Raw genomic sequence first — 10,583 nt, forward strand, 5'->3', positions numbered from 1 at the left:
CTTCTGTCTCTTATACACAATAGCAGTCTCAATATGTCTAGTCCTAGTTCTCTGCTTGTGCAGTTCCCTGGAGTCTTCTGCCGCAGTTCTCCAAACAATGCTTCAGGAAAATGTAGAAAAGAACTCTTGCTTTTCCACTTCTTAATGTGAAATGAAAATAGTGGGAGTTGTTGAGAGATACCTACGCAGTTTGCCCAGGAACTTGCAACTTTAAAAGAGTGACCTCGGGCTAAAAAAGTATTCTAAATCACATGGCAAATAACCAAGAAGGCAGAAGTTAGACTTTTCCTGGGCTGAGGACATCATTGGTACCCTTTGGAATATTGAACAGTTACAATGTTATTATCATCAAGATAAGAATACCCCATTTACTGTAACTTATTCTTTTTAACTATAAGATTTTTCAGAATCACCATTGTATTAATAGAACCACCGGGTATACTTCCTTGGGAGCCAGAACAATCTAAGTACATCCCCTGCTAAGTGAAAAGTGTGAAAACTCTAGGGTCATCGATTTCTAGAAATCTATTCTACCAGAAAGTTGTACTCCGGATGTGGTCAGTGCTTTTGGTTTTCCAATATTAAAATCTTCAACCCCTTCTATCTCAGTCCCCATGATTATTATCATTGCCTTGAGCAGCTGGTTGACAAATTGATATGCACATCATTTAAATAGACCTTCACTTTTCAAAATTAGATGTTAGAACAATTTTACAGAAAAATGGAACCGAAGTCTCTCATTTTGAGAGAAGAAAGCCAACTAGTCAACCTCTGTGTGTGTGCGTGTGTGTCCTTGGTAAAAAGACCGGGGAGCAGTCAACCTCTACTTCTCCAGAGCTGTGTTTGTTGCAGGGGTAGGGGAAGAGGTGTAGATATGATATCTTGGATGCTCTGGATATTTTTTTCAGCATCTCTGAGTTCTAGACTTAGTAGTAAATGGAGTGTTGCATTTCATCCTGGTGGCTACCTGAAGATTCCAATGGCTGGTAAATAGAATCAAGTTTCATTGTCTATATGCCTTTCAGCACACACTCATTGTGTGTCTTCTGGGTACAAGGCACACTGTCTGCTGAATATCTGCAAACATTTGCTTTTATTTTTTGTAGTCTCTCTTTCTCTATTTGTTGTTTCTCACGAACCAGCCAGAATAACGCAGATTATTTCTGCTATGTGTAGGGAAAATCCATCTCAACTTTTTACTCGGCACATGACTTAGAGAATATTTCATGGAAATTACCCACGATTCATTTAAGAGGTGGTCCTGTGTCTGGTTCATAGAGGTTTTTCAGTTGAATTATACAGTAAGTGAAACAAGTATTTTTAGTCTGAAAAGCCACAATTTTCCAAACCCAGGTATATGAGTGTTTATATCTATGGCTCTGGTAATACTCTATTGTTCACTCAGCAAATGCAATGACAGTGAATTTTTCCCTCAGATAATTGCATATATGAACACTAAGTGTATGTAGTAATTCTCGATTATGAGTCTAACATTCATGTGTTCTTGCCAAAGACTCTGGAGATGATTCACTAGAAAGTATGAACCTTAAAATTACAATTCATATCATTTACTCAATTGGCAGTCAGAAATTAGAAATAAGCAAGAAGTTCAGGAATTCTGAGTATACCAGAGACAACAAGTGTCTTCCGAGTAGAACGTAGTGGGATAGGAAAGTACCCAACTTATCTCATCCTACTGTTTTGCCAAGACAAGAACCTCTTTGGAAAACTAGGGAAAAAGTCAAATGACTTCTGGGTAAAGTTCCTTTAGGAGTTCATTCTTTGGTCATGTTCTTTGCTTTCACAAGCTCATTGTGCAATCTCATAATTCAGGAGAGTTGGCTGTTGGAGAAATGTAATAGGGCCTCACTTGAGAGTGTGTGTGGGAGTTCCACTTGGTGTATCCAACCCAAGTTCCAGGAAGGAAAGATGCCTTTTCTCAGTGGAATTCTATTAATTTGTAAGCCTAGACTTCAGGCCCAGAGAAAAAAGTGAGTCATAAAAGTGTGGACTAGATGCTATTGCAGCCCTCCCTCCCATGCCATTTTAACTCTCACTGTGTGTGTGTGTGTGTGTGTGTGTGTGTGTGTGTGTGTGTGTGTGTGTCCTTGGTATAAAGGGAGCAGACAGAAAGAGATGTCCTTGAAAGATGTGCTCCACGTGTATATATAAAGCACCTCACTTTCTCCTCTTACTTTCTCCACTCTCACTTAACCCCATCTTCACTTTTAAGCCTAACCCAGAAAAATTTTTCGAGAATAAAACTATGAGTCACTTTGAAAGCAGTCCTTTAGAGAATCCTTAAGTCTGCGACTCAGACTGGTTAGTTCTTTATCCTCAGAACCATGGCTGATTTTGCTTTTATTTGGTCTTCTTACTCATTTTTCATAGAAGCTCTTGAGCAAGTAATACTCATGGCCCAAGGCAGAGAAGCCCAGGTCCATGGGATTGTCTGGGCACAAAGAATGTCAAGGGATTGTTCATGTTTATTATTCATCAGAGTCCAGAAACCAGTCTCTTCTCTTTTTCCAAAATAACTAACATTTGTGCCAGTATATTTCTTCACTGGCACCTCCCCACCCTGCAGCGAACTGTGGATCCACATACCCCTCCCCAGGAGCAAGTATGTTTATCCAAATTAAATGTGGCAAATAAATATGGAAAGGAGCCTTAGAGACCAAAAAAGGTAAGGTGCTCCCATGAAGGGGATCTAATGAAGCAAGAGGTAGAGAGGACTCAAAGGAAGGGGAGGGTACCATATCTAAGCAGTCAATCTCAACTTAGTTACTAATTGTCATATATTCATGAGTACATTATTTTTTTTTACCTCCTGCTGGTAAAGCCTCTGGCTTCTTTGCTCTCCCCTCACTCCACTCTCACCCCATCCCTATACTCCACCCTCTTGTTCCCATCTCACCAACCACCTTGTCTCTGCTGCTGGGTGGAAACTCCCAGAGTGCAGAGGTCAGGGCAATCACCCCATTAGCCATACCCTCGGGACAGTTTGGGTCACTGCCCTTTCAGAAAGGCATACCTAATAGAGGGGGAGGGGGGAGGAAGAGCTAGAGAAGACTATAGAAAGAGATTAAGGGCACAGGAGGAGGGGAGGCTGCCATATGGCAGAAAGGAGGCATGATTAAAAAGATTAGCTGCTTTTCAGTCAGAAAGGCCGGAATGGGGGAGATGCATTAGAAAGCTATAAAATCACAGACAAAGAGCTTTCATGGAGTGAACAATGAATGTCAAAAGAGAAAACAGGAAGAATTCCCTTTAAGTTTGTGAGACGAGTTTAAGCCAAATCAAGGGAAGTCTGATTTTACACAGCGGGGAAGAAACTAAAGAATCCCTTACCATGAAAAATGGCACAATCTGGCAATAAAAAAGGCATAGAAAGATTCACTATTGACAAACCCACACTGAATTATTAAAAGAGGGGGAGTGACATCCAAGAGGCCAACCCCAGGTGTCATTCGACTGTTGGAGCCTCTGTGAAAGACCCCTGAGCCAAAGAAGGGGGCTGGCCTAGCCTTTTCCATTCTTAGGTTTTTATGCAATGCAGTGAAGATCTTTTTGTACTCACAACATCTTTGATTTCTAGATTTTCCACCTGGAAAAGAATCAACCTACTGAAAATGATGTCTTTTAGATGTCTTTTAAAGATTTTCCAAATAGAATTTCTACAATCTACCATGTTATAAATAACTTTGAACTTGGAGCCATAAACACCAGTTACACAAACATCCTGACCCAGATTGTAAACATGATTAGTCTGAGTCCAAGTGAAATGAGGCTCAAAGTCCTAAGAATTCAAATAAAAGTGGAAACCTACGATATGCTTCACTTTTGCTAAAGTGGAGGGAGGTATTGGGGCAATTACTTGGCTCTTTGGAAAACTCCACAGGCAAACTAAAGCAAGGCTGACTCAGAAAATGAGCTGCTCTTTTCAAGAAATTGAGAATTTCTTGACAGGGCGTATGTAGAAAATGAAAAGACAAAATGGACTTATTCTCTTATGTTCTCTCTCACTCTCTCTCTTTCTCTCTCTCTCTGACACACACACACACACACATACACACACAATGCATAGCATGTGGTAAAAATAGAGCAGATATGCAGTGAGGGACTAACTATTTATGGGCAGCTGAATTCTAACTTGTCACAGGTAACCCCAGAAATATGTCCGCCAGTCAACCAGATGGCACTCAAGCTTCAGAGGCCACACTCTAACGCAGGTTGTTTATGAAATCCTTTCAGGGTTGACTGCCCTCTAACAACTTTTAGATGTAACAGAATAATTTGAATATTTTCCTGGGGGCGGCTTTTAGAGTGACTAGAACATTTTTTAATCACTTGAAGAATTGCCAAAAGTAACATTAAAAATGAATTAATAGTTTGGGCTGATTTTAAGAAACTGGCAGGGGCCTTGTTGAAAGCACAATTCTATTTTGCTTTTCAAATTGACTGCCAAAGGCAATGCCATTACCTTAGCTGGGGGCAAAGCCAGTTAGTTTTGGTGACTGAGGCCATCCAAGCAAGCTGTTAGGAGCAATGCCTGAACATTGTCACTGAGAAAGTAGAATTTTTACTAAGAATTCCAAGAAGCCAAGAGGTTTCTAGGTAATATATAAATTACAAAAGTAAAATCTACTCTTTCAGACTAAAGATTGGCACTCCAGTGATGTAATAAGGTCAATAGGCCGTGAAGCCATGGATCTTTTCAAGCTGTTTTAAATTGTCCATTTTAAGGCCTAATACTGTATCAGAAACACTCTCTCTGAAGCCCTCAAGGAATAGTAAAAGGAAGGAATGGTCATCTTTGGATCAAAGCTATTAAGGAGCTGTTTCCTTGTGACGTAGATAATTTCTTTCTCCAAGAGAGGATCCTTGCTCTTCATGAACGTGCCTGCCCGGGACTTCTTGAAGCCAGCTTTCTTCTCAGCATCTTGCATTACCAGGAGCTCCAAGTGCACCAGAAAATGCATTTCTTGTCTTCATGTCTTCAAGTCTGTTCCTGACATCATTTTTATCCTCATCAATAATATGGATCCTTAAATTAAAAATATACACATTACCTGTACAGAAATAGATACACACACAAAAGCATGAAGAAGAAAATTCTAAGTAGCTATACATCCACCACTCCAAGATTACCACCATGTACCACACAGTGGTTTCAATTTTTCCAAAATTACCAGCTATGCCCTTCACACTTCTTTCCCCCTTGGAGTGGCAAACACCATAATGCCATCTCAATCCGACCCATAATATTGTAGTCAATAAAACAGGCCCATTCTGGTTCTTAAGGCTTAGTTCAGTTTCTTTGCAATCTTAATCTCCTATTTGATTCAAAGCTCTCCTCTTCCTCACTCCCTCTCTGTGCTCCTTGCCCTGACCCCTTTGTGGTGCTTACCTTCTGGTGTTGGGGTCAGAAGAAGAAAGAGAGAAAACAGTTCACCACTGAGGTGGCTACCACTTGCCTTCCCTCAGCTAGCTTGCAGTTGGAATGCTGCTGACGAGCTCAGTGTTGAGCAGCCCCCCCCCCCCCGCCAGGCACTGATGTCCCTTGCATCTTCCAGATAGTGGACTCTTTCTGCCTTCCTCTGGTGCATATGCCTCATAACTCCATGGTGTATATGTGTATGTGTATTTTTAGGGACCTAGAAATCCTGTAGCTTCCAATATCCTCCAAGGTCCTGGCTCCAATACCTCTTGGGACCCAGAAATTCAAGCAGAAGGTGTTTGTTCCTTCTTCACCTGGCAATCCCCTCACCCTGAGGATTCTAAAATTCTCGACCTTTTTCCAGTAGCACTAGGCCTGGTCCATAAAGCAGGATTAAGTGGCTAAGCTCATGTCTAATTCCTATGGTTCTCTGAGGCCTCCCTCCAGTGGCGTACTAGAGTCAGGTCATTCAAGCTTACAAAAATGTAGTGCTAAATTTTCATAAAATGTGTTAGCTAGTTGGTGCCACATTGGTAGCTTGAAATCGGCCCTGGTGGTAGTGTTTACACGATAAAAATACCACCAGTGGGTGGTTTAACATTTACCAGCAAACCACCGCCTCCTTTCTACCAATGCGAGGGAAGGTGGGGATGGAAGTAATCTCTCATCATCATTAGAGCCCCCAAAAGGCAACTTCAATTTTCCTTTCAATCTAAATCTACATGGGTGGCTAGAGTGGAGGTGATGATAGGGTCAGTTCAGGTGAAATGAGACCTCTATTAAGTAGTTTGTGAGAAGTAGCTGGCCTCAACAACTGGGGCTAATCAGATTATTTTTAAAGGTGGCTGCCTACCATTTTATTGTATCAGTACACCACGATTTTTGTAATCAATCTCATTTTAGACATTTAGATTATTTCAAATTTTTTACTATATTAAACAATGGTATAAAGAATGTTCTTATACATAAATCTTTGTGTTTAATGAGGTAAGCCCTCAATAAATGTTAGCTATTATTACTGTGATGATGATGATGATGATGATGATGATGACAACGACAACGACGATGATGGTAATGATGATTTTAAGTGAGGTTACCAGGCTCAGCCTGGAGCAAGGGTAATGCTAAATAAACAGTCCTCCCCTTCCTCTTTCCCATCAACATCCTTAATGCTGGCAGTCAGACTTCTACTCCCCAGCAGGAAATTGAAAGATGCCTCCCTGGCGAATTTGATTGGCCTAAGAGAAAAAAAAAACAAAGAAGGGGAGGGGGGAGGTAGATGGGGTAAAAGAGGTCAAATACTTGATGATGGAAGGAAATCTAACTTCGGGTGGTTAACACCCAATGCTATATATGTTAACACACACACATACACACACACACACACACACACACACACACACACACACACACACCTTTTCAGTTGTTTACTCCTAAATACAAATGAATGAAGATAATCAAAGAGTAGTAAAAAATTTTTAACAGAAAAAAAGGCTAAAACAAACACTGAATAAAGAAACTGAGAAGAAATAGAAACAATTCAGGGAGCAGAAGCCAGAAAACAAACCCTATAATTAATATTCTCAAAGACGTGCACAGATGCATTGTATACATGAAACATTCACTGATGCTAGAAATAAAAAAGAGACATTCTGAGAACAAGAATGAGATCTTGAAAATTCAAACTATTAGAGTAGAATTGTTTTTAATTCAAATTGTAGATAGAAGATACATTTAAATCATTCTCCCAGGATGTAGAACAAAATGGCAAACTGGTGGGAAATAAAGGTAAGAGAACTAGAGAACCATTATCCATTAGGAACTACCAGAGAGAAAACAAAAAATAGAGCAGAAGAAGTAATCGAAGACAGAATAAAAGAAGGCTTTTCCCCAACTGAAGGAAATGAGTTACAAGATTTAAGGGATGACTAAACATCTAGTACAATGACTATAAGACACATGCCAAGGTACATTGTCATGAAATTTCAGAATACCAGGGATAAGGTCTCAAAAAATTTACTTGCCATCAACTTTTTCTCAGAAAGCTACTAAAATATGTACTCTATCAAGACAAGGGAGTGATCAGAGGAAGACAAGGGAACAGAGGGTTCCAACACAAGAGATTGATGAAGAAAATTATCAGGATGAAGGTGAAAGGAAAGCCTGGAAAGACAGTTATGCTGCAGGCTAGAGACAGGTGGATGGAGGGTTTTGGAAGGATGTCTCCAGGAAAAAAGATGAAGCTATCAGATTACCTGATGTGTTGACCATATTGAGAAGAGTTTTAGAGTCCTTTTAGTAAGTATGGGGTTAGATTAATATTAATAAGTACATAAAAACTAAGCTAGTAAAAGAGGAAACTTATTAACTCCAAGAAAAACAGGAGAATTATTTGTATGTAGGGAGGAAGAAGGGTTGCAAGGAAGCTAAATCATTATATGTCATATAGGAAGTTAATAGGTAATGTTTAAGATTGAAAAATTAAGACATAGCAGTATAAGCTATAATTCAGGAATTTAGAGTTAAATATCAAAACAAATCCCAAAACCAATCAAGAGAAATTAGAATAATTGCCTGTTAGAAGAAGAACACGGGGATTGGGAAGAATGAAGTTTTCAATAGAGGAATTCTGGTCCAACTATGTGCATATATTGCTTTGATAATAATAATAACTGCTGAGAAGGTTTTTTGTGGAGTTTAAATTGTATAATGCAGGTAAAGCTCTTAATACACTGCTTGGACTATAGATGTGTTACTATTCAAAGTCTCGGTTATATAATAGGTACTAATTTTTTTAAGTGCAAAATTGTAATAACATTAGATACAGAATGCTACAATCAGAAAGGCCAACAAGCTGTAAATTGTGCTCAACGTCATGTGATTCTTGGTCTTTCAGCTATTTGTTATTATTAAGGCTACTGCCTATCTTCTATTAACACACAAAATTGAGAGCTTTGCTATCACTTCCATTATCCTCCTTCCTCATAAGTCCATTTCTTCCCTCATTGGAAGACAAGAGATGTATCTATGTTTTTAACCCTCTGACATTTAGCCCCAGAAGTGAAATGTGCTACAACGAAGTTAATAATGTTTAGCTTTGTTTTGTAGAGCACATGAGACCTTGACTCCTTAAAGTAGTTGTCTCAGGCTGGATGGAATTTTCTCCAGCATTGCAGAGGTGCCAGTGCCTTTATCCTAGGGCTGAAGATACTGACTCTCCCTGATATCTGAGCCATCGAATCTCTGGACTCTCGGGCTAAGAGAATAGATTCTGAATCAGCAGCATAAAAGTACCCTATCATCTTCACATATGGAAGTGTAGCTGGAGAAGTATTTGTTACCCCTGAGACTCCCCCGACTCCCACACTTGGGAGTTTTTTACCCTATTTTATTTGTTGCTTATTGTTTGTTTTTTATTCTCCCCATTAAATTGCATACTAGAATCATGGTTTGAGATAGTCTGATTTTGATTAAAAGTTTAGTCACACCATAATCAAGATAATCTTTCTTATACCACAACCTAGTAGAAAGTTTGTAGAATAAATAGAACATAAAAATGGTAATAGACCCTATTGCTGGATTTAGAAGGATCTGGGTTTGAGTCTCAAGTTCTACCACTGTTTGTCACCTTAAGCACGTTACTTAACCTCTCTATGCCTCAGTTTTCTCAACTGGTAAATGAGGATAATAATAACATTCACAGTCTGAGATTCTCACGAGGACTAAATGAGATCTAAAAATACTTTTTTATTTTTTCAACCTAATGAAAGGTAAGTTGTTTTTTCACTGTACCTCTGGTGCCCACTAGTGGCATAATGCACAAAGTGTCCCCAAGTTTCTCCGGATGCATTTTGTATATTATATGCGAGCTCTAAATTTGAAGTGGGAGAAAACTCTTTAAACTGCAGTAGTGGTGTTTTTATTTTTAACCTTGACACAAATCAAGGTGCCACTTATTTTAGATGTGTTTGTCTGTAAAACTCTTGTCTGTGAGCGCACTTTAGATTGTGATTCTCTCAGCAGAGATGAAAAATACCTCATAACTAATAAAGAACTAACAAAGTGCCACTAGGTAAGTGATAGGTCAGAGAACGCCAGACCACATCAATAGAAACCACATGAGGGCTATAAAATTCAGACTGCAGATTGCTCCTGGCAGCACATAGATGATTTTGATGCAGGAAATAAAATTTTATAGCCTGAGCTTAGGGACTTCTGGAAAAAGTCATTTGAAGTATTATTCAGCAAATTATTTTTACATTTTGTTTAAAATGAAGGCATTTAGATTGACTAATAAATGTTTGACGTTTTCAAAGAAATCAAGATGCTACTTTTAAAATTAAAAGACACTCACAAAACCTTTCAATTTGAATGACCATCCAACATCCAGTCTAAGGAAAAAGGAAAGAGCATTTCTGATTCCAGTGGCTTAAGTGATTTCTTGTGTAAAAGTTTTATTAACTATTTAATCAAAAAGGATGACCCCCATGTTCCTTCATGTATTTCTCTATTACTTCTAATGTTTTCCATTTTTGTATCTTTTAATATATCCGTTGTGAGTCCTTTCCCTACCCCTCGCTTCCCCCAAAACCACTCCAGCTTTATTTCACAAGAGTTAGGTTTAGGAGTCAGATTCCAAGTTTCCTGAGACACCACCCTCACACAATAATTTAATTAACATCATCATTAAATAGTATATTCCAGCAAATGTGACTAAATAACCAAAATTGCCATGGTTTCAGAGCTTTTAGGAAAGAAATGGCCTTCCTTGGCCTCGCTCTGAAATATGCTCCCAAACGTGCCTGATTTTGCTTTCTTTGTTGGACAATGTAGCCTGCGCCATACCCACTACAGCTGGCACATTGCCTAACACCTCAATCATTGTGATCTTGTCTATATTTCTGCATATTTGGCAAGTGAATAGAATAACATTGTATTCAGTAAATAGTGTCCTGTAACCATCGTGTGCTGAGCACAGAACACACTGGAGAGTTTTAATGGAGCAAAGAGGAAATCTTTTAGCAGTAGGGTTCATTTGAGAAAACTTAAAGTTAATGAGCTGAATAACTTCTGTTATGACAGTTTAGGAAACTGGTTTTGCCATTTAAAATATGAGCCTCCCAAAGCCCCACCAAATTGTGCT

This window comes from Pteropus vampyrus, unplaced genomic scaffold (assembly GCF_000151845.1).
Source record: "Pteropus vampyrus isolate Shadow unplaced genomic scaffold, Pvam_2.0 Scaffold244, whole genome shotgun sequence".
Lineage (NCBI taxonomy): Eukaryota > Metazoa > Chordata > Mammalia > Chiroptera > Pteropodidae > Pteropus > Pteropus vampyrus.